This window comes from Diabrotica undecimpunctata, chromosome 5, assembly GCF_040954645.1.
Source record: "Diabrotica undecimpunctata isolate CICGRU chromosome 5, icDiaUnde3, whole genome shotgun sequence".
Lineage (NCBI taxonomy): Eukaryota > Metazoa > Arthropoda > Insecta > Coleoptera > Chrysomelidae > Diabrotica > Diabrotica undecimpunctata.
The window spans coordinates 50,422,267-50,444,605 of NC_092807.1; the positions used below are offsets into that span (position 1 = coordinate 50,422,267).

The 22,339-nt window shown below is 33.8% G+C and overlaps 1 protein-coding gene across 1 annotated transcript in view; it reads right to left on the bottom strand.

Annotated features, from left to right (window-relative positions):
• Ephrin (ephrin) overlaps window positions 1–22,339 on the bottom strand; it is a 259,839-nt gene that overhangs the window by 237,027 nt on the left and 473 nt on the right. The gene's annotated exons all lie outside the window — the stretch shown is intronic.

The following is a 22,339-nucleotide window of genomic DNA, read 5'->3' on the forward strand; positions in this document are numbered from 1 at the left end:
TTGACCGAGAGCTGAAATTGAATCGGAATTGCGAACAGAAATGGAATGTTCATAAATCCTATTTTGAATTCTACGATTTGTTTGGCCTATATAGGATCGGGGACAGTCTGCACAAGGAATTTCATAAACTCCGTGCTGTTCATTTGGAATATTGTCTTTGATTGATCGGACAAGAGATGAAAGTTTTTGTTGGGGGGTAAATATTGTTTTTATTCCTCTTGGTTTAAGAATTTTGTCGATTTTGTCAGTGACACCTTTGATGTAAGGAAGAAACGCTTTCGTATGATAAGGGTCTGAGTCTTTGGATTGAGATTGAGTGGGAGATTGATGTCTGTGGATGCTCCTATTGATGTGATTTTCGCGGTAGCCGTTTTGGATCAGGGCTTGTTTTAAACAAGAAAGCTCAGCGGATCTACTTGCATCATCGGAAAGGCGTATTGATCTGGATACAAGGGTATTAATGACTGAATTAATTTGTGAAGGTGGGTGGTGAGAGTTGGCATGCAAGTAACGATTGGTATGTGTGGGTTTTCGATAGACAGAGTAATGAAAACCTTGGGATTGGTGTTTCTTTATGAAAACATCGAGAAACGGTAGGGATGAATCAGTTTCTACCTCCATCGTGAACTGGATACTAGGATGTATACCATTCAGATGGGTTTGGAAAGACACCAAAGCATCCCTGCCATGGGGCCAAATGACGAATGTATCGTCAACATATCGTAGCCAACATGTGGGTTTGAGCATTGATGTGGATAGTGCTCGGGTCTCGAAGTCTTCCATAAAGATATTGGCAATCACTGGAGATAGAGGGGAGCCCATTGGGGCACCATTTATTTGTCTGTAGAATTGATTTTGGAAGATGAAATAGGTGTTGGACATACAATGTTTAATGAGAGATAAGTGGTCTTGTTGGATACTGTACTTAGTTTTCAGAATGTTTAGAGTTTCATCTATAGGAATATTTGTAAAAAGTGAGACAATATCGAAACTTACTAGAATGTCTGACGGTGATATAGGGTATTGTTTAAGAAGTTCGATGAAATGAAAAGAGTTTTTGACGAAGGATGAAGCATTTTCGGCGAAAGGTTGTAGAGTTTTGGCCAAATACTTGGCCAATGGTTGTGTAGGGCAGTTGTATGCACTGACAATGGGACGTAGAGGAATATCGGGTTTGTGAATTTTGGGGAGGCCATATATTCGAGGTGTTCTTGAAGACTTTTCACGAGGAATTAGGGATTTTTTGATGTCAACAGGAAGAGAGGTCTTATTGATAATGGCTTTTCAATGGGTTTGCAATTCCGATTCAATTTCAGCTCTCGGTCAACACCATCTTCATACAGGTCACAAAATTGATTTCGAAAACTCCAGAACCATAGCCCCCATCCGCTTTTATAAACCAAGAATTATCCGAGAAGCCATAGAAATAGAAAAAAGACCAAATTGCCTTAATAAAAGAGATGACGCCATACGGCTACCTTCTACATGGAGACCTCTCATAAACAAAATATCGCCCCCTCCATCTTTGAATCAAAATCCCACTGTCGGAAATGTTCGCGCCAACTCTCGCGCCAATCCCCACCCTAACCCCCACCTAGGCCACGTCACCATCGACGGTATAAATGAACCGTCCCCTGGTCCCAGTCGTAGTAGTGAACTAGTGAGTGAACTAGAAGTGACTAGTGAGTGTAGTAGTGTCTGGGGGCTCGGGAGACTGAGACCTCGGAAGCCCTGAAGAAGACATCAGAGAGGATGTCGAAAGCTCGGCAAAATGGATATCGACGCGGTTCAACCCGGAAGACTGGTGAGTTTAATATTAATTTTTATAATAATATTAATCTTAGCTCTAAGTTTAATTGTACTAACCGCGGAAATCTTTCCGAACATATATATATATATATATATATATATATATATATATATATATATATATATATATATATATATATATATATAATTTAAGGTATATGGAATACTTGTGATATTAAATATTTTTATAGATTTGGAAACGTCGCATTCAGTTTTCAATAGGGCCGCCTAAAAAGTGTAAAAATTACAATTTTAAAAGTTGTTAAAGTTTTTTATTTAAACAAATGGAAATTCCACAATTTTTGATAATACCTTAAAGTAATGTATATTTTCATAGTTTCCAAAAATTTTTCCCAGAAGAGCGTGGCTGTCCCGACAGGAACCCTAAAAGATGATTACAAATCATAACTACCGTAAGATTGAAATTAAATCTTGAGTTTTTTGGTAAGTGATTTTCGAAATTCCTATTTAAATGACCGATTTGCTTTATTCAAAGCAGATAAGAAAATGAAAAAAGCCGTATCCAAATGAAAAGGTTGGTTAAAAATTTTACTGAAAATTTGTTATAAAAATAAAGGATATTTTTGTGAGTATTTTACTGATAAAATAAATTTCAGGTAAGTCGATCAATTAATTATTACTAATTTATTAATAGAGTAATTGAAAAACTAGTTTTTATAGTCATTTTATGAGACAAGAATTTCTTACACACATTTATTATTGTTTAAAACAGCGGCAGTTTGCTGCTATATTATGAAAAGTGGTAATCTAGCTACAAATTACGATATAACGACAGAACGTGAAAGAGCAATAACTGCGATATAAACGTACTTTTATGAAACATCTGTAATATATTACCAGAGACATTAATATGTTTTGAAGAAAACTCACGACGAAACTGTATTTCACAAATAAGTAGGCAGTTGAATTTTGCTCTTTAATTTTCAAATTGCAGTGTTTGACGTGCGTCAAAAGTGTCATGATTAATTTGAAAACCTCTAAATTAGTTCCGTTTTAAGAATAGTCGGTTTAAAAGGAAAGCAGCAATTTGGAACGGTGCCAAATATTATTAAGTGAAACGTAAAGATGGCAGACATTAATTGTTCACTTGATAAAGATTTCAGAAACATCTGTGTATAATATATTTTCATATTTTCTAATTGCTTTTTATTGCCGTATAAAACATCTTATTACGGTTTGTAATAGTTTTGTAGGTGAGAAAACGCGCTAAGTATCTTATAAAATAAAATAAGCATGAAACCTGGAAAGAGGATAAAATAATTATGTGGCCCAATTGAAGACTAAAGACAGTTAAACCACTTTACCAGTGGTTTAACACTTTACCTTGTATTAACTTTTTTTGCAAAGGCAATATATACGAATGCGTGTTTATTTCTGTACTTAATCTTTATACAGTATGTCTCAGAAGAAGAATACCATACTGGCGTCCTGTTTACCTGATTTAACAAAGGTTTAATTTTTGAGAGGGTCGAATTGAATATACCGGTTTATTGAAGATAATATGTTTACTGCAGATTGGCAAATACTCTCACAATGACTATTGGTATACATCAGTTGCCATCAACAAGTCCTCGTAGACACTTCGTCTCAGGACTAGTAACCTCCAGTGGAGTCTTACGTTGCCATGTTATCTATTCCTTTTTTAATTTAAACATTATACTTTATAAAGTTAAAAAATGTAAATCAAAGTTAATTTAACAACAATTAAAGGGTTTTATCCATATATTTAGTGACTTCAAACATGTACATCCAGATAGCACTGATGATGGAATATTAATTCCGAAAACGTTCTGTGATGTAGCCCGATAGGGTTTTTAATATTATTTTATAAGGGAATTTTTAAATAAATTTTTTGTGATACATGGTATACAGCCAGCTACAAGAATTTAGTTTCATTGTGGATTGGTAAATTCTTGTAGAAATTATCCACATTCCTTCTTCTTCTTCCTCGGCTTTTCCCGTTTCAGGAATCGCTATTCGATATCATTTTCGGCCTGCTAACCTTAAAACCACCCTCTTCAATCGCCCTTCTCCAAGCCTCCAACTTCTACTCCAACATTTCTTTGATCTCCTCCACTAACACGATATCATCCGCAAAGAGATTTATCTAAGGAAACTCCTCTCTTACCCTCTCTGTAAGTATATCCATAACAAGATTAAACAAGTAGTGACACAGTGAAAAGCCATGTTGCAAACCAACCGTCACTGGAAAACTTTCTGTCAATTTGACAAGTCCTTACTTTGGTGTACGCTCTGTTATACATATCTTTCACGAGCCTTACGTACTTCTCAGGAATCCATTCCTCTCTCATACATATCCTTCTTCTTCTCTACAATAATTGTTCTACATTCTTGTCTACATACGCCTTTTCAAGATCTATAAATAAAAAGCTCTCTTGTCTTCTCATCGTATTTCTCTATCAACTGTCTTAAAGCAAACAAGGCGTCGTCGTTGTCGTCGTTCCTCGCATAAAACTAAGTTGTTCTTCTCTCAGTGTCTCTCTCCTTAACCTTTGCTCTATAGTTACTTTCCATTTTTTTATATTGTGAATTTTTAGAATTTTTTTTAAGACATTTTAAGAAATTATTCACACTCCTTAAATTACCAATATTTATGCGAAAATTTCAAATGTTTTTATGAGTTATTCTGCTACGTATTTTGGGTGAAAATGAGTGATTTACCTTTAAGGAAAAATAATAAATTGGGCTAAAAAATTTACTTGCCCGCTATAGTCAGAGAATAAAGGTACGGCTTTTCTGAAAAGAGGTCAGGCACATGTTTTAGTTGAAAGTGTAGACAATAGCCATCAAAAGCCAATAGCAACACCATTATTGGTGAACAGAACATTGGGAACAGAAAGGCAGTGGAAGATGTATTAAAGGCTGATGACAATCTTTCACAAGGACCTAAGAAAAGGCGGTATTATCTATAATACTTTTTAACTGACATAAAATTTGTAAAAACTAATATGCACAACACAAGAAGTTTATTTCCCAAATTATCAAAAAATTTGATCAAATCTCATAACATTCTAAAAATATTTCCTGCAAAACAAAACAAAAATGATGGATCATGTTCATAAGGATGTAAATTACGAGTGGTCTCAAGCAAATCTATTAAGTGGTCGAAAATAGTAATTCATCAACACAAAAAGTGGATCTCAATAATACCGCCCCAAAAGTTTAATTTCTCAACGTGTCATTCATCTTGGCTTCTTGTATAACCCATATTTGTAATTATGACAATTAGTGATTTCTTTACGGCTAAAGGTCGCCTCATTTTTGTAAATGATTTTTTTTTTAATTAATTCGACAATATTATTTGCTCCCATCCAATTTTCGCCAGATACATTTCTACGTTCATAATCTCCAAAAAAAAAAAAAATTATTCTCTGAAACTTTTATTATCCAAAAGTTTTTAATTTTAGACAATCATCTTGAAAAAGTCTAAGAATTATTAAATTACAAATTAAATATAGTCTATGTGTTTTTATGTAAAGAGTTTAAACAAACAAACATAAACAGTTCGACTTCAGTTAGATAAGTTCAGATAAATTTATTAATTCAGCAATTTTTGGAACAAGATACATATTATAATGTACACTACACTACACTGTAATGTAATACAGTACATAATTTGTATAACTGTTCTGAAAATTGCTGAATTACTAAATTTATCTGAACTTATCCAACTACACACCTCACGTAAATGAGACTGCCGGCAGTGCCAGAGACAATTAAAATTGCCAAATTAAAAAAAAAATGAATATTCGCATTCGCATTCACGAATGTTCAAAAACTGACATTCGTTACATCACTAATAATAATAAGCGGGCATGTCTGCGGATCTTTAAAAAAATGGCAAATGAGCAATATCGTTCAGTGATTCGACTCTTAAATGTCAAAAATTGGCGAAAAAAATTTAACGAGTTTCAACGTGGTCGCACGTCGGTTTTTGATGAAGGGTCTCGCAAAAACGGCTACTACTAAGGATAACGAGACAAAATCCACGATCTCGAATTGGAAGATCGGCCTATTGAATCTGCGCGAGATAGCTGAGACAGTAAGCATCGTATAAGACCGCGTGGGTCCTATCCTGCAGGAAAGTTTGGATATGAGAAAGGTTTCAGCGCGATGGGTGTCGCGTTTGCTCACTTCGGATAACAAGCGCAACCGTGCGACCACTTCAGAGCAGTGTTTGACGCTGATGAATCATGGCAAATCTATGTTTCGATGAAACATGGATCCACTGGTACACACCAGAGACCAGGGAAGAGTCGAAACGGGGAACTTCTGCTAGTGAACATGCTACGAAGAACTGTGACATCGACCGGAAAGGTGATGGCCACCGTTTTCTGAGATTCACAAGTTGTGATCTACATTGACTACCTGGAGAAGCACAAAACCTCCACAGAGCTCTACTATGCCGAATTTGACGAACGGCTCCATTTGGCGAAGAAAAAAATGCTCTTCCAATGCTTACTCCTCTCCTGTCGCCACTGCCGTATTAATCGAATTGGGCTACGAACTGCTTCCCCATCCACCGTATTCTCCAGATTGGGCCCCGTGCAACTTCTTTTTGTTTCCAAACTTGAAAAAGTCACTCGCTAGGCAGAAATGTCTCATAAGGAAGTCATCGCTAGCATGCAGGCTTGTAGGTTTCGAGAAAACGTGTTCTTCAGAGTAGTGAAAGAAGTTGGAGCGTCGCTGAGTAAAGTATATCGAACTAAAAAGCGACTATGTTGGGAAATAAATCGCCACCTTTCCAAAATTCTCGTTTTCGCTAGAATCATATAGCACTCTCGCCCGTGCTATATGATTTTAACAATAACATCAAATATCTTTGTAACACCAAATGTTTTTAAATTAATTCTTAGATTCCTGATGGTGTTTATCTATACAAATGAAAGCGTTATTCATAGAAAACGTGTTGACACGTTAGTAAGGTCGTAGGTCGTTCTGGAAATCGTATCGTTGTGTGGCCATCTGTGCGATAACTATTTAAGGAAAAGTGGTGAAACCTTAAAAAAGCCTTAAAACATGGTACACGGGTTCCTCTTGGTCCAAAGAAGAACCCTATCGGATTTGAAGTCATTAGATCAAATGTTACCAAACTTACAGATAACTTCTGATGGAGAGGAGAGACTTGGTAAATAGTTACTTTAGTACATAACTTGAAACTTGGCATATAGTTTAACATAAATATTTGGTGTGTCAAATTTTGTGTTTTGCACAAGTTTTCGTTAGAGTCTGTTTTGTCATAAAGTACTCCCTGCTGCAGTCTATATTGCAAGGTAAAGTCAAAGGTAAGCGAGGACCCGGTAGAAGGAGAATATCATGGCTGCGGAATTTAAGAACATGGTTTAAGAAAACCTCAACGGAGCTGTTTCGAGCCCCAGCGAGCAAAGTCATGATTGCGAATATGATTTCCAACATCCGAAACGGATAGGAACCAGAAGAAGAAGAAGAATCTCTACAAGAACAGATGTATTTGTTCTTCTGGCTCTCCAAGATATTCGAAGCATTCTTCTCCAACATCACATCTTAAATGCACCGATTCTTGTAATATCTACTGTTCGGATGGTCCACGTTTCAGAGGCATAGCTAAATATTAAGAAACCCAATGTTCGTACAAGATCCATCTTAGTATGTTGTGTGTGTTTTTTCCCATATTTTGGCAAATGGGCATATTGGACGTTCGATCCATCTGTATACGACGTTGAATTTCTTGTTCACAGCTTCCATATAAATAATTCATTTCCAGCAATGTTCTGAATTTCTGTTCTGTTGTTGTAGGTTCTATCGACAATCATTACTTCTATCTTATTTTTATTAATTCGTTGTCCAAGTTCCTCGCTAACTCTTTTTAGCTTGTCGAGTATCAGTGTAAGCTCTTCCTCACTTTGGACTATAAACAATGTGTCATCGACAAAGCGAAGATTGGACAACTTAACTCCACCTTCTGAAATGACTCCATCCCATTCATCTAGAACAAGTCTTATTATATTATGTTCACTACATAGGTTAAATAACCTTGTGAATAATATGTAGCCTTGTCTTGTTCTGATGTTGCACCGCGAAGAATATATTTTTTTCAATCTCATGATTGCGCCATGGTTTTCATACAAACTTTGTAGTAGTTTAACCAGGTGAATAAAAAATGATCCGAAAGCATGCTGAAATGGAGATTTTACTGACAAAATCGTAAAACTTTTGGGAAGGACTTTTGTTACGTTCAAGAAGTTCTGCCAGTTTTTTTATGTTTCCTCAAATTTATCGGTTTTTAAATTTCCTTAAACTAACAATAATTCATTTTATTCCAAAACATGTAATTTCTATTCCTAGAACTCTCAATAACTATTTCTCATTAATCACATTTTTATTCGTCCGTTCCTCAAACTTAAATCCACGCCGAAAATTATTATTCTTTATGCAATCGCACTTCTTTTTTTTTTCTTACTTAGCACAGTTTATTATTTGTAGAATATTTTGTAGTGTAAATATTTATCATATAACAATGCCTTTCTACTAAATTTCTGCACAATTATTTTCTAATACCAGTTAGAGACCTTCAGTTTATCAGCGATGGCACAATTTACAATTGCCTTCGGCATATATTTATAACTAGGACATGCAATAAGCAGGTTCTGATTCACACAAAATAATATCTACAATACATTTAATTAGCGAATACTTTGGGTTAGGGTTGAAAGCTTTGACTTAAACGGTTTGCTTTTCGACTTTCGAAAGTTAATAGCAAATTCTCCCAGTATTTGAAGCACTGTCGAAGGCAAGCAAAAATACGGATCATGTGTTTTACATTAATTTAAAGAAATATACTATTATAAGTGCAAAAATAGAAGAAAGTTACAAATTCTATTGTTTCTAAATTGTAGTGATAAGTATTTACAGATAAAATTATAAAAATAACACTCAAATTTTTTCGTAATGAGAAAATGAAAACATTACCTTACACTGTAATCAAGAATGAGATCCATAAGTGATGGATTCGACCGTTACTTGATTGGAAATTCATTTTGTATAACAATAAACACTGAAAACTTTGTTTCTAAACCTTCCACAAAATGTATTATCTTAAAACTACAGCTGTTTTGGTAGAGTGGCTTTCTCAATTGAATTATGTATGTATATTTTAATTTGCTAATTTCCATAGATTCTAATAAATATAGCTTAAAGCCTTTATTTTGGATATGAAGAATTTGAAATTCGCCATTAAAAGAATGATTATGATCTAGAAGGTGAAGTGCGTATGTAGAAACTGTTTTTCTATTATTGAAAGCCTTTTTATGTTCTGATATACGTTTGTTAAAAGTTCTACCAGTTTAACCGATGTAAGTTTTTGGGCAGTCGCCACATTTAAGTTTGTATACACCACTGTGTAAATGCTTTTTATTTTGGCTCTTGTTGTCTTTAATATATTTGCCTAGGTTGTTGTTTATTCTGAAAGCTGGTGTTATTCCTTTCTTTTTTATTAGTTTGGCTATTTTTGTTGATATCTTGCCTGTACATGTAATCGAGCAGAAAGTATTGGGTTTTTTCTCTAATGGTGGAAATACTAATTTCAGGGCTTTCTTATGTAGTTTTTGACTTAAAATTTTATTGTTTGTTCGTTGTACCCATTGTTTACTGCTATTTGCTTAATGATATTTAACTATCTTAAAGTTGTATTTTGATATCAGAATTTCTATTAATCTATGTAACATGCAATTTACGTTGTGTAGGATGGGATGATGAATTGTGTATAGTCGTGTCAGTATGGGTAGGTTTATGAAATACGGAGAACTCATGTTTGTTTTTAAGTCTGATAATTTTTAAATCTAAAAATTATGGTTTGACTTTGTTTTGTTTCTATTGTAAATTCAATATGACTATTGAGTGAATTGATATACGATAAAAGTTAGTCAACTTGCCTATTAGTTCCTTTAAAATATACCAGTACATCGTCTACGTATCTCCACCAAAATGAGTCCCTAATATTAAATCCGCAAGAAACCACGGGCCATCTTAGTCGAGATTTTGTTCATACAAATTTTTAATACAAATCTCAAAATATGATTTTTCCGCTGGGGACAATAGTTTAGGAGTTATTCTGAACAAAATAGGTCCGTACTTAGTAAATTTTCTTAAAGTTCATCGTTGTCGAATAAGCGTTTGAAAATTCGGCCGTTTTCAAAGCCCTGAAACTCAGTAAAAAATCATTATTAAAGTTAGAAAGTACTTGAAGTAAAGTTTAAACATCCATGTATACGATTCTGGTGTGTGTTTCAAAATTATTTTATTGCAAAACCGTTGTTTTTAATTGTTAACATGGGGCGCTTGACTCGTACCGGTGTCTGCCTCGTACTATTGCCGAGTATACGTAAAATACCTGCGAATTTTTAGCTGGCGCTTGAACTTTCTATTAAATTATTTCATATTCCATATCTTTTTATAATTCTTAAATTATTTACTGACTAAAAATCTTTCAACAATCTATATTTAATATTACTTAATTCTTAATATAAGTATAAGTTCAAAATGCTACAATTTCAAGCGAATTTAATGAATAAGCAATGATTTACTTATTCTGCTGAACGTAGTGTAAGGCTTACTTGTTCGATCCAGCCTGATTTCGAGTATTTTCTTTCTGACTCAATAACTCAAAGAGAAACTTATAGAATTTAATGAAATTTGTAGGCATCAGTGGCAAATCAAAGAGGGGCTGTATAGTTTTTGGTGTAAATCAATCATCATATGGGAATTTACTACTATAAAGTGTATTATTTAACTTCTTGCAATAACTTTAGTATGGGTTGATAAACTAATACGAAATTTTTGGCCGACATCTCAATTTTTCTGGGGATGAGTTTCGCGCTAGGGGGATAATGGGGTAATTTTTGGGTATTGGTCAATGTACCAATCAATAGCAATTAATTAGCAATAAAATATGTCGTCAAAATGGACCCTGTAACCCTTTTCATTGCCGAGATATAGCTATAGCTATGATAGTTTTATAATAAAGTTAGCATAATCATTGTTTCTCGGAAACGGTTGCAGCAATAAATTGTTTATTGGCGTACAACTTCGGCAATAAATTAGCAATCAATTCCTTGCGGTTCATTTTTGGCCAATATCTTGGTTTTTCGGGGGTGTGTTTTGAGCTAGGGGATGATGGGCAGTTCTTGAGGATTGGTTAGTATACCATCAACAGCAATTAATTAGCAATAAAATATACCGTTAAGATGGGCCCTGTATCTCTTTTCCCTGCCGAAAACGGCTATGCTAGCTTTACCTTAAAGTAATCATAAGCATTGTTTCTCGGAAACGGTGGCAGTTATAAATTGGTTCTTTCCGTAATAAATTAGCAATAAATTATGGTGTTATATGATATGCTAACTTTACAGACATGATGTTCAGAAATATGTTAAATAATTAACAAAGAAATCCATGCAGAAAAGTAGCAGAAATATATGTTATTAATGAAGAGCAGAATCTATGAGAATTAGGCTGTGTTATTATTAATTTTTGAGGAAGGTGGAAACTTAAAGTATTTTTTTTTTCATGTATAATAGACAATGGAGGGAAATATAGAAGAGCATTGATCTGGGTACATAACATTAAAAGATTAGTCCTCCAAAAGCTAATAAGAAAATCCCAAAATACAGTAGTTCTTAATTAATAAGTAATGAATGTAGTAATGAATCTTACACAATATAGGATGCCTGCATTAAAAAGAAAATAAATCTTGAGAGCATATAAGAAGGAAAAGACAACCTCCAGACTAAATATTTATACACATTGCTTTATGCAGATGTGTTTCTAATAATCTTAGATTTAAAATATATTATTACAACAGTAAAAAAATGTAATAAAATGTTATTTCATGACTGTCAAAAATTATAAGGAACGTCATCTTTACAAAGTAACCTATTCCTAAATGTAACTAAAATCACAACATAATGAACATAAAAATACCAGCAAGTCTGAATACCTACTTGAATTTACTTTTGTATTGAATCTTGAAATATTGTTGGTTGGGTCGTATACTCACTACTCTTTATTACAAGTCTTTGTACTCGTGATGAGCGGAACCAGTCACACTTTATTAAATAATGATTTTTGGGGGCCTTTGAAGACTTTTATAGCTATTTTTACCTGACTATTCTACACGGCAGGGGTCTACCTCTCCGTCTGTTGAAATGTGCCCGTAGGGCTGGCTGTGTAGAAACCATTCCGATAATTTTGGTATCATTTTCGTGGTTGAAGAGCAAATAAATAAGCTGGTTTGTGGGTCTTGTAACTACTTATCGATAGATAGGGATTAGATACTAGATAATAGCATAGTGTGATTGTACATTTTATGTATTGATTATTACAGAGAATTGTGGGAATACAGCTTGTGTGGAAGACGGGTAATATTCGTAATTAAAATTATTTAGAATATGGCAACCATATGGGAAACTTCTTTATTTTTAGTTTAATGAAAAAAGTTATTCTTTATAAAAAGTTCTGCATGTTCTAAAATACAATCATCAAATATTAAATTTTACCAGTCATATACACAGTTTGTCAAAAAATATGAATTTTATGTAAGGGTTTACAAAATTAACATTCGTTATTAAGAAAACGACAGCTATATAAATTCTTTAAAAACATCATAGATAACCCTTTAGTTCATTAGTAAGTTCTGTTTCTGCAATCAAAACAAGTTTTGATTGCATTTATTAAAATCATTAAGTTTAAATCATAATAATTAATTGTGTAAATTAAACAGAACATAACAAGTCAACTAATAATAACGCCAGTTATTAAATAAGTAATAATCGATAGAGAGGAGTCTGTTTTGGTTAGGGTCCATGTCTTTGATCCATATGTGGGAACGGGATTCAGTGTTCTATACAGTCTTATACGCAATATGGAGGTTTAGATATACCTTTGAACTGAGTCATCACCAAATTAATGAGTAATATCTTCAGAAAAACCTTGAAGGTAAACTCTTTGTTTTAAGTAGCCTCATAAGAAATAAAATAAAGGAAACTTTTGCTTGGATGGTACAAATGAACGTGGCGAAATGGTGTTAAGGTTCATGCTGCAACATGAACTATTCCAAATGAACAGTTTTCTCAAAAAGAAACCACAGAGAAGATGGACATGGTAAAGTCCTAATGGAAAAACCCAAAACGAAATAAATTTAATTATCACGGACAAAAAACACACTGTTAAAGCCATCACGGTTCTAAATAGATTTGTTACCAGTAGCGATCATATAATGGAATGAGGTAAAATAGAAATAAGGTTAAATAAGGAGAGGTATAAGATTATTAGAAAGAAAAACAAATCAAAACCATGAATGAGATCATCAGATGTAGATAGTTTTCAGCAATGTATTTCCGACATACTTAGTAGTTCTGAAACATAAAATAATATAAACGACTTAAATGATAAATTAACAAATGCCTTACTGGAAAATCAAAACAAATTCTATCCTAGAACTCAAAAAGAAGAGAATATTAGCCAAAATACCAGGCAACTAATGCAGAAAAGAAGGGAAATGAGAAGCGAGACGGAAACTAAAGCCGTCGAACTACAAAAATTAAATAAAGAAATATCCAAAGATCTAAGACAAGATACTCGAAAATACAACCAAGAACAAATCGAACATACCATTGGGAACAAAAAAAGTATGAAAGTATTGAGAAAAAGGCTAAGAACCTTGACAAGACAGATAAAAAAGATTAAAGATAGAAATGGTCATCTACAGTTACAACCAACATAGAGGAAACCCTTAAAATAGTTGAAAATTTCTACAAATTGCTGTACACAAGCCAACACAAAGCAAATAGCAGAGAAGATCAAGTACCAGAAATATTAACAAGGAAAAAGTTCAAACAAGGATCAGAACTACTACCGGAAATCACAATAGACGAAATAAAACTAGCCCTAAAAAAAGCAAAAATAACAAATCTCCAGGCGAAGATTGTGTAGTTACTTCTTAATCACCTATACAAACTCTTTACAAGAATAGTAACGAATCGTCTTGAGAAAAAACTTGATTTCTATCAATAGAGCAAGCCAATAGATACCAGCCAATAGAGCAACCGGGATTTCGTACCGGATTTGGAACAAATTATTAAAACGGTAATAGAAAAGACTATCGAATACAATCGACCACTCGTTCTGGCTTTTGTTGATTTCCATAAAGCCTTTGACACGGTAGAATTTGACAAAATCCTGGAAGCATTACAAGCATGCCACATTGACTACCGATATACAAGGCTAATTTACAATACATACAAGAACGCAACTATGTCGGTGAAACTACATAAAACACGGATCATTTCCCAATCGGCAGAGGAGTCTGACAGGGTGATACCTTGTCGCCTAAACGGTTTACTGCAGTACTAGAATATGGTTGTAAAAAACTTAACTGGGAAGAGAAAGGCCTGAACATTGACGGTAGAATAATTAACAAATTTGAAATTCACAGCATTGGATCAAAGATATTCTTTTTCACAATGACTTTGGAATCTTCTACTACAGATAGCATCACTTGTAATTCTGTGTCCCTGTTGGAATTCCGCTTTCGTCGTTTTTTCATTAAATTATTATCAAGAGTTTCTGATGTTTGACGATATTTGTTGAAAAAACTCATAATCGAAACTTCATGTTATCTGTTGTGAAGACTAGGCTCTAACAGTGAAAATTCCACCGCGACCGGTCAATGGAAGTGATATATTTTATTGATCTCAAAAGAATCATAAAAAATGACAAAAACCGCGCAACGTTTTATTCATTTATAACATTTATCAAAACTGACTTTATTTGGGACAACATACAAGTTGCATACAAAAGCTGCACTTTTCGCCATTAAAACTCATTTTGATATTTATTGATAGGATACTCTGATCAAAAGATATCGAATTTTTACCGTCGAGTTGATACAAATTTTCATTTGTAATCACCGGTCGCTTCAAGCATTATTTCTGAGAAAACATTTTTGTTCAAAATTTTCTCAGGTACATTTCTTGTTTGAATCATTTTTTTCTACGGCGTACAGATTCTTGGCAAATCGATGTTTTCCGTTTGTCACCCCTATGAGGGGAGGAAAGCCCGGGGGTAGAGTGGCAAACTTTCTTGCACCTTTTTTGAGGTAACAAAATTGACATTCTTAGCAAAATTCAGCTTGTTCGTCTAGTTTTTAGAGATCAAATCTCTACCGACTGGACTAAGGAGATCTTCGTCTAGTCTAATGGATCTTGGCAGACGAGAACTGAAGATTGTCACAAATATGTTAAATTAATACTCTCCACTGAGTTTCCGAGTCGAGTCTCCACAGGAGATTCGAAACGGAGTAAGAAACTGACATACATTTTTCTGTGAATATGAAATGCTTAGTGCCGACAGTAATAAAATAACAAAACAAATATTGTGCCAGAAAAAATCCTTCAACTCCTTGTAACACAGATGGTGGCTTTCATCAAGAGCATAAGACTTTTTGGGTGTAGTTTAATGAAAAAGCAGGATTTGGTATTATACAAAGGTCTCACGACTAAGTGCCAGAATTAGGATTCTTTAATATATGTATCATAGCGATATGAGAATAACAACATAAATGATTAAAAGTAAATTAAAACCAAACTAAAAGGGTGATTTTCATAAAACGGATTTTATAATAATTGTTGGCTTAACAAAAGAATAATACTATGGGTCATAATAGATTACTCTACTTACTTACTACAAATTTACCAGGTACGTATACCTAGCGTCAATGCGAGTGATACACAACATATAGTGGTGGTTGCGGTACGCGTCGAGCGCGAAATGTTAACAATTAAAAACAAGAATTTTGCAATAAAATTTTGAAAAACACATAAGAATCTTGCACATAGATATTAAAACTTGCCTTGAAATACTTTCTAACTTCAAAAATGACAACCATAAATTTTAAGAAAAGTTACTAAAGACCTTTTTTGTTCAGAATATCAAAAACTTTGTTCCGGACTAAAAAGATAACTTTTGAATTTGTTTTTGTTGAAAAAATTATTTAAACAAAATCTTTGCCAATGTGGTTAAGATCCGTAAAGCCCGTAGTTTCTGACGAATTTGATATTAGGGACTAATTTTTGATAAGCATGTGCACTTCTAGTTTCAACGTTTTCGGCAGATATCTCGATTTTCCCGTGAGTGAGTTTTGCGCTAAGGGATGATCGGGTAGTTTTTGGGGATTGGTCAATGTACCAATCAACAGCAATTAATTAGCAATAAAATCTGTTATGGCTATGCTAGCTTTACCGTAAAGTTTTTTCTTTCGGATGGATATTATGCTAACTTTACCGTCATAAAGTTATGACAGGTACTCATTCTAGGTGCAGCAGTCATTAGGTTATAATCAACAATTCTTTGTAAAGACAATACAGCCAACTTTACTTAGTAACAAAGCACTTAGTCTAAAGTACTTATTAGTTCAGGCAGGAATCAGAAGGAACAAGTAACAATGTGAGAAACACATGCACCTATATAAAATAAAAGAAAATAATTATACATCCAAGCAATCACAAGAGATCTTGGTTAACAAATCTATTCGGTATCTATATGCGATGTTAATGAAAAGGTCATTTTAACCTTTTATTATTTTTTAAAATACGACTGCAAATAAACCATTTTAATTACTTTAAAGCAATTAGTAGTCTATTCATCAAAAATATTCGACAAATATATGACAAAATAGTGTACTAGTTTACATGTATATATTTGATTAATAATGTTTTGAAATTCTTTCCCTATTCCCACGTTAATTGTTGCTGCGAGATTCTATTTCGAACACGTTCGTAGACATCAAATGGCAGTGCAGTATGCATATTTTTTATCATTTGTATATGCTAAGAAAGAATTAAGCTTATCTTGTACAAATGTTCTGGTTCTTTATTTGAAGTCAATGGCAGTTTTAAAGCAATAACAATGCAATTCATACGAAAACGTTTCTCATGTTACTTTGAGTAATGATAGTCACAGCCAACGTTATACACGAGTAATGTTTTGTGTAGTATATTAGGGAATACTCTGTATTCTGTATCTACTAGTGGTTTGAGAGACAAGCACGGTGTGGAAGAAATAGACCAAGAGCTTTAATAAATGATAGGACAGTTAACATGAGACTCGCACACAGTAGTTTGATTTTGAGAAGGCCTGATACAGGGCCGTGATTACTAGCCAGGCATTGAAGAGCTTGTCTGTTCTTATTTGCGGTCACCAGATTGCGCCAGACTACACCATATCTAAACTGGTATCTTCCAAAGGTGTGGTTATGAAGTGGAAAAAAAAAACGGGCAACAAGCTCCTCTGTCAAAACTATAGGGGGTATATCTCCTTGCTGTGTTGAGGATATGAAATATTTACCAGTATACTTAACTACAGACTACAACCCCTCGCAGATAAGATCATCGGAGAACATCAGACAGGATTTAGGCAGGGAAGATCAACCATTGACCAACTATTTATGATTGCTGGTCCTGGATGATGAAGCAGGTCTTAAGCAAAGCGTGGGAACATGACATATATGTCTATACTATTTTCATCGACTTTAAATTGGCATATGACTCAATAAACAGGGCACACTTATTCAAAATATTAGGTGAATTTGAAATACCTTCTAAATTAATTGGCTTATCCGAATGAGGATGTTAGATACGGTAGCTCAAGTACAGACACAACATGAGATGACAGACCCATTTTAAATAACACAACCATTAAAAAGTGTGATGGACTGGCACTAACATTGTTTAATTTAGCACTGGAATACGTAGTAACAAAAACATCAGAAGCTAAAAATAACATACTTATCAATAAATCAGTCCAACTGGCAGTATATGCAGATGGCATAAATATCATGAGCAGAACCAAAGCAACAGGTGAGAATACGTATACGAAACTTAGGTCATAATCACATACTAAACAAATAGGTCGGTCAATAAACGAAAAAAAGACTAAAATCCTAGTACAAAGTCGATCGGAGAGAGCAACACGACCCTACTTGACAGTTGACAACTTAAAAAAAAGTACCTTACTTTATCTATTTAGGAGTCAACATCACAAAGGCATTGGTGGATCTAGACATTTGTCTTGGAAGGGGAACTTCCAATGAAATAGAAATCAAAAGACATAAAAAAAGATAAATCCAAACAACACAAAAGACATAAATAATAGATTTTCTTTAATTTTGGACCTTTTGGAAGGGTGAATTTGCCTATTTTCACCCCCCGTGTATCCGACCCTGTAGAAAGGACACCTTTGACGATGCAGAGCTTAGCAGAAGAATCATCCTGGCCAATACATCATACTTTGCTATGAGAGTGATATTAAAATCAACAGAAGTACAGTAAAGAAGTAAGATACGAAACTTCAAGACCATAATCCGACCGACAATGAGCTATGGATGTGAAACTTGGGTGTTGACACAAAAATCTCTAAACCGCATAGATATATTTGAATGAAAGGTACTGGGACGAAGACTAGGTCCTACAAATGAGAACAACAGGTAGCGAATCACAGACAATTATGAAATATATATATAAAAACCACCTTTATCTCAGTATGTCCGCCTACAGCGTCCTCAATGGGCAAACCATGTGCAGGATGGAAGAAAATAGGCTTCCCAAAAAACTTTTGAATGCAAGAATGCAGGTGAAGAGACCTACTGGAAGACCGAGAAAACGATGGGAGAATGATGTGGATGAGAACGCCAGAAATCTCCTTGGTAGTCGATCGTGGAGGAAAATCTCTACAGGCCGTAATGGATGGACAGGTTTGATGAGGGAGGCCAGGGCTCGAATTGGGGTTGTAGAGCCATAGGATGGATAGAGATGGTTATGAAGTGGACATGCATTTTTATGCAACTATTGATCTCTTACTAAAAAAATTTACTGGCCAACATGTAGCAATCTTAAATACCGGATTCAATAAAGTACATACGGAATTAGCTTGAGAGGTGCATTCTTCCTCGCTTAGCGATACCAATGACTCTTTAACAGTTATGTTTAGTCCTTCAAGTAAAAAGAAATTCCCCCATGTGCATTGCAGATTTGATTAACTTCATGCCACAACGGTTAAACGATGTAGTTCAATAATAAATCAGAAGAAATACATAATATAGTTCTTGTGCTTCATATTTCGTTTTTCTTCTTCTTCTTCCTCTTTATAAGCAATTCTGCTTGTTCATTGGCGGATTAATACCTCTATGGAAGGTTGTCACTCCATGTTTTGCGCGATCGTCCGATACTTCTTCTGCCGATTGGTGACTCATCTCTTGCTATTTTGACGACACAGGTCTCCTCCATTCTGCTTGTGTGGTTATTCCATTCTTTTTTTCTATTTTGTGTTCATTAATTTATACACTGTACGTTACATTTTCTTCTAATGTCTTCACTTCTCTTTCGATCTCTCAGCGTATTTCCTGTAATTCTTCTCAGTACTCTCATCTCTGCTTTTTCCAGTAGCCTTTGCTTGTTTTATTTCGTTTTAGTATTTGCAATTCGCTTAAACAACAATAAATAGTTGTTTAATCCAACATACTTTTTAGTAAAATTATTGAATATTTAAGTTCGTTTGTGAAATACTTTTTAGGTGGCAGAGTGATCTAATAGACATTATAATATTACAGATTTTGATTCTTAATATTAAGAAAATGCTGAAAACAATACATTAACAGATCAAGATACAATTTTGAAACTCTCTCCATGTTGACTTGATAAACTATAAACAAGAGCCTTGTAAATTTGACAACGTAAATAAACGAACGTAAGAAAAAAACACGTATTAACAGATGTAAAATGTACTTAACATGGAACCACAAAAAAGGTGTTACTGTATATCAGAAAACAGATAAAAATAAATGTAAATAAAAAAATACATTTCTGAAAGATATCTATCGAGAAAATTCTATCTATTCAGAAAAAAAAAAACAAGTAAGAATATCGAAAGATATGCACAAATCGAGGAAGACGGAAACAATAACTGTATGGATTATCTGTTAAGTTATTAAAGTATGTGAGGATTTAGATCGAGAATTTAGAGGTCATTTTGATAATTTATTATTGTATCATACGACAATAAATAAACAATTCTTATTAATTTAATATAATTATCAGTCAATTCGATAAAAATATTTGAAATAACAAAACGTGTGTCAGAGATTACTTTTAAGTCAGAAATGCATATTATATGAATGATGTTTCTATAAAAAATGTCGGGAAATGGAATTATCAAAAAAAAAATTGATAACACTAGAAATAAATAAAGTTCCTTGCTAGAAAAGAGGTACTAATATTTAGATAGAAATGGTAATATAAATGGATGAATGTGTAATAATCATGTAAAACCTGGAGTTCATTTAGAAAAACTTTACCTCATTGAAACACTACTGTGTTGACATGCAAAGGCAAATATTATGCAACTACTTAGTTATTCAATATATATTCCGAAAGGATCTTTCAAAATGTCCTGGAAAATATTGAAGAAGGATCAAAAATTAACGGAGAATACGTAAACAATTTAAGATACACAGACGACACCGTCATTATAGCGAGCAGTGTTGAGAGCTTGCAACAACTTCTGAATGTTATAACCAGTGAAGGAGATACTTTAGGGTTATTACACGTACACCAAATGCGGACATTAATATTCGTATCTATAACAAACAGAGTAAAACTCAAAGATGTAATCTATCTTCTGTATAATACAGAAGTTCCCCAAAATATTATAAAAACTATTGAAAACATCTACCAAAACAACAAATTTAAGTCAGAATAAATGGACAACTTACAAAACCTATAGAAATAGGCAGCGGAATAAGACAGCGAGACTCATTAAATCCTCTGCTCTTCAATTTAATTAAGGATGAAATCATCAAAAGCGTCCATCATTACCAAAACACAGGAAGAGGACACAGAATGGGAAACAAAGAAGTAAAAATACTCTGTTACGCAGACGACGCAATATTGATAGCCCAAGATGAAGATAGTCTGCAAAGACTGGTCCACAGATTTAAAATTTTATTTTATTTAGAATTGAATACGACAATCTCATCTTAGAAAACTAAAACAATAGTAATCAGCAAAGAACCCATCAGATGTAGAATAGAAATTGATGGGATTAGTATTGAACAAGTAATGGAAATAAAATACCTTGGAATTACATTGTCCAGCTATGGAGACCTGGACAAAGAAGTAAGAGATCAACTACAAAAAGCAGATAGACCGGCAGGATGCCTTAATAACACTATATGGCGAAACAGACCCATTAACACTGAGATGAAGTCAAGAATTTATAAAGCAAGGTAAGGCCAATAACAACATATGCATCAAAAACAAGACCCGACACAGCAACAACAAAAAGGCTTCTGGAAATGGCAGAGACGAGAGCACTAACAAGAATTACAGGAAATACGCTGAGAGACCGAAAGAGAATTGAAGACATTAGAAGAAAATGTAACGTACAGTGTATAAACGAATGGACACTAAACAGAAAAAAGAATGGAATAACCACATAACTAGAAGGGAAAGACGCGCGTGCTCAAAATAGCAAGACATACATTACATTACCAATCGGCAGAAGAAGTATCGGACGACCGCACAAAACATGGAGTGACAACCTTCCACAGAGGTATTAATCCGCCAATGAATAAGCAGAATTGCTTATAAACAGTAAGAAGAAGACAACAAACAGATAGAACTCTTGGACAGAGTATGTGACCAATAATGAGGTGTTGAGAACGATGAAAACGAATAACTCCTAAATATTAAGTAGAAAAAAACAAAAAAACGAGTTATATACCTAGGACATATTTACAGAGAAGAAAATTACAACCTGCTATTTGCTTCTATGACTCATAATGGAAGAAAAAAGAGGTCCAGGAAGAAGAAGATGCTCGTGGTTGAAGAATGTAAGCAACTCGAAAGACATGAACACCCATTCATTATTAAGAACAGTTCAAGATAGAGAGCAATTTGTTGTAATTTGTAAATATTTGTTGTAATAATTACAAAAAAAACACGATAACATATGAAAAGGAAAACTGGAGAAAAATTGCTCTTACAAACTGTTGTAGGTTGTATCACACTAAAGGAAGATTAATTAATTAATACAATTATTTCAACAGTAATCTTTCAATACAAGACAGTTAATCTTCACGGTACTGCTACTGGACACCTGAACAATAATCCTAAACTAGTAAATAATGGTAGTGTTAACATTACACTTAATGAAAACCAGAAAAAATACGTCTACAAATCAACGGAATTTTGTAATTGACACTGAAAATAGAGAAAAAAAATCCATGACTTATATTAACAAAGAATTAGATCTATTAAACACTTCTGTTTAATATATTTAATATATTACGTATAAGAAAACATGGAAGTTCATTTATTACAAACATTAGTTACATAGATATTTAAAAAAAGAAAATATTAGAATACCAATTTAAAGTGTGGAATAAATTGTAACGTGGATTGCA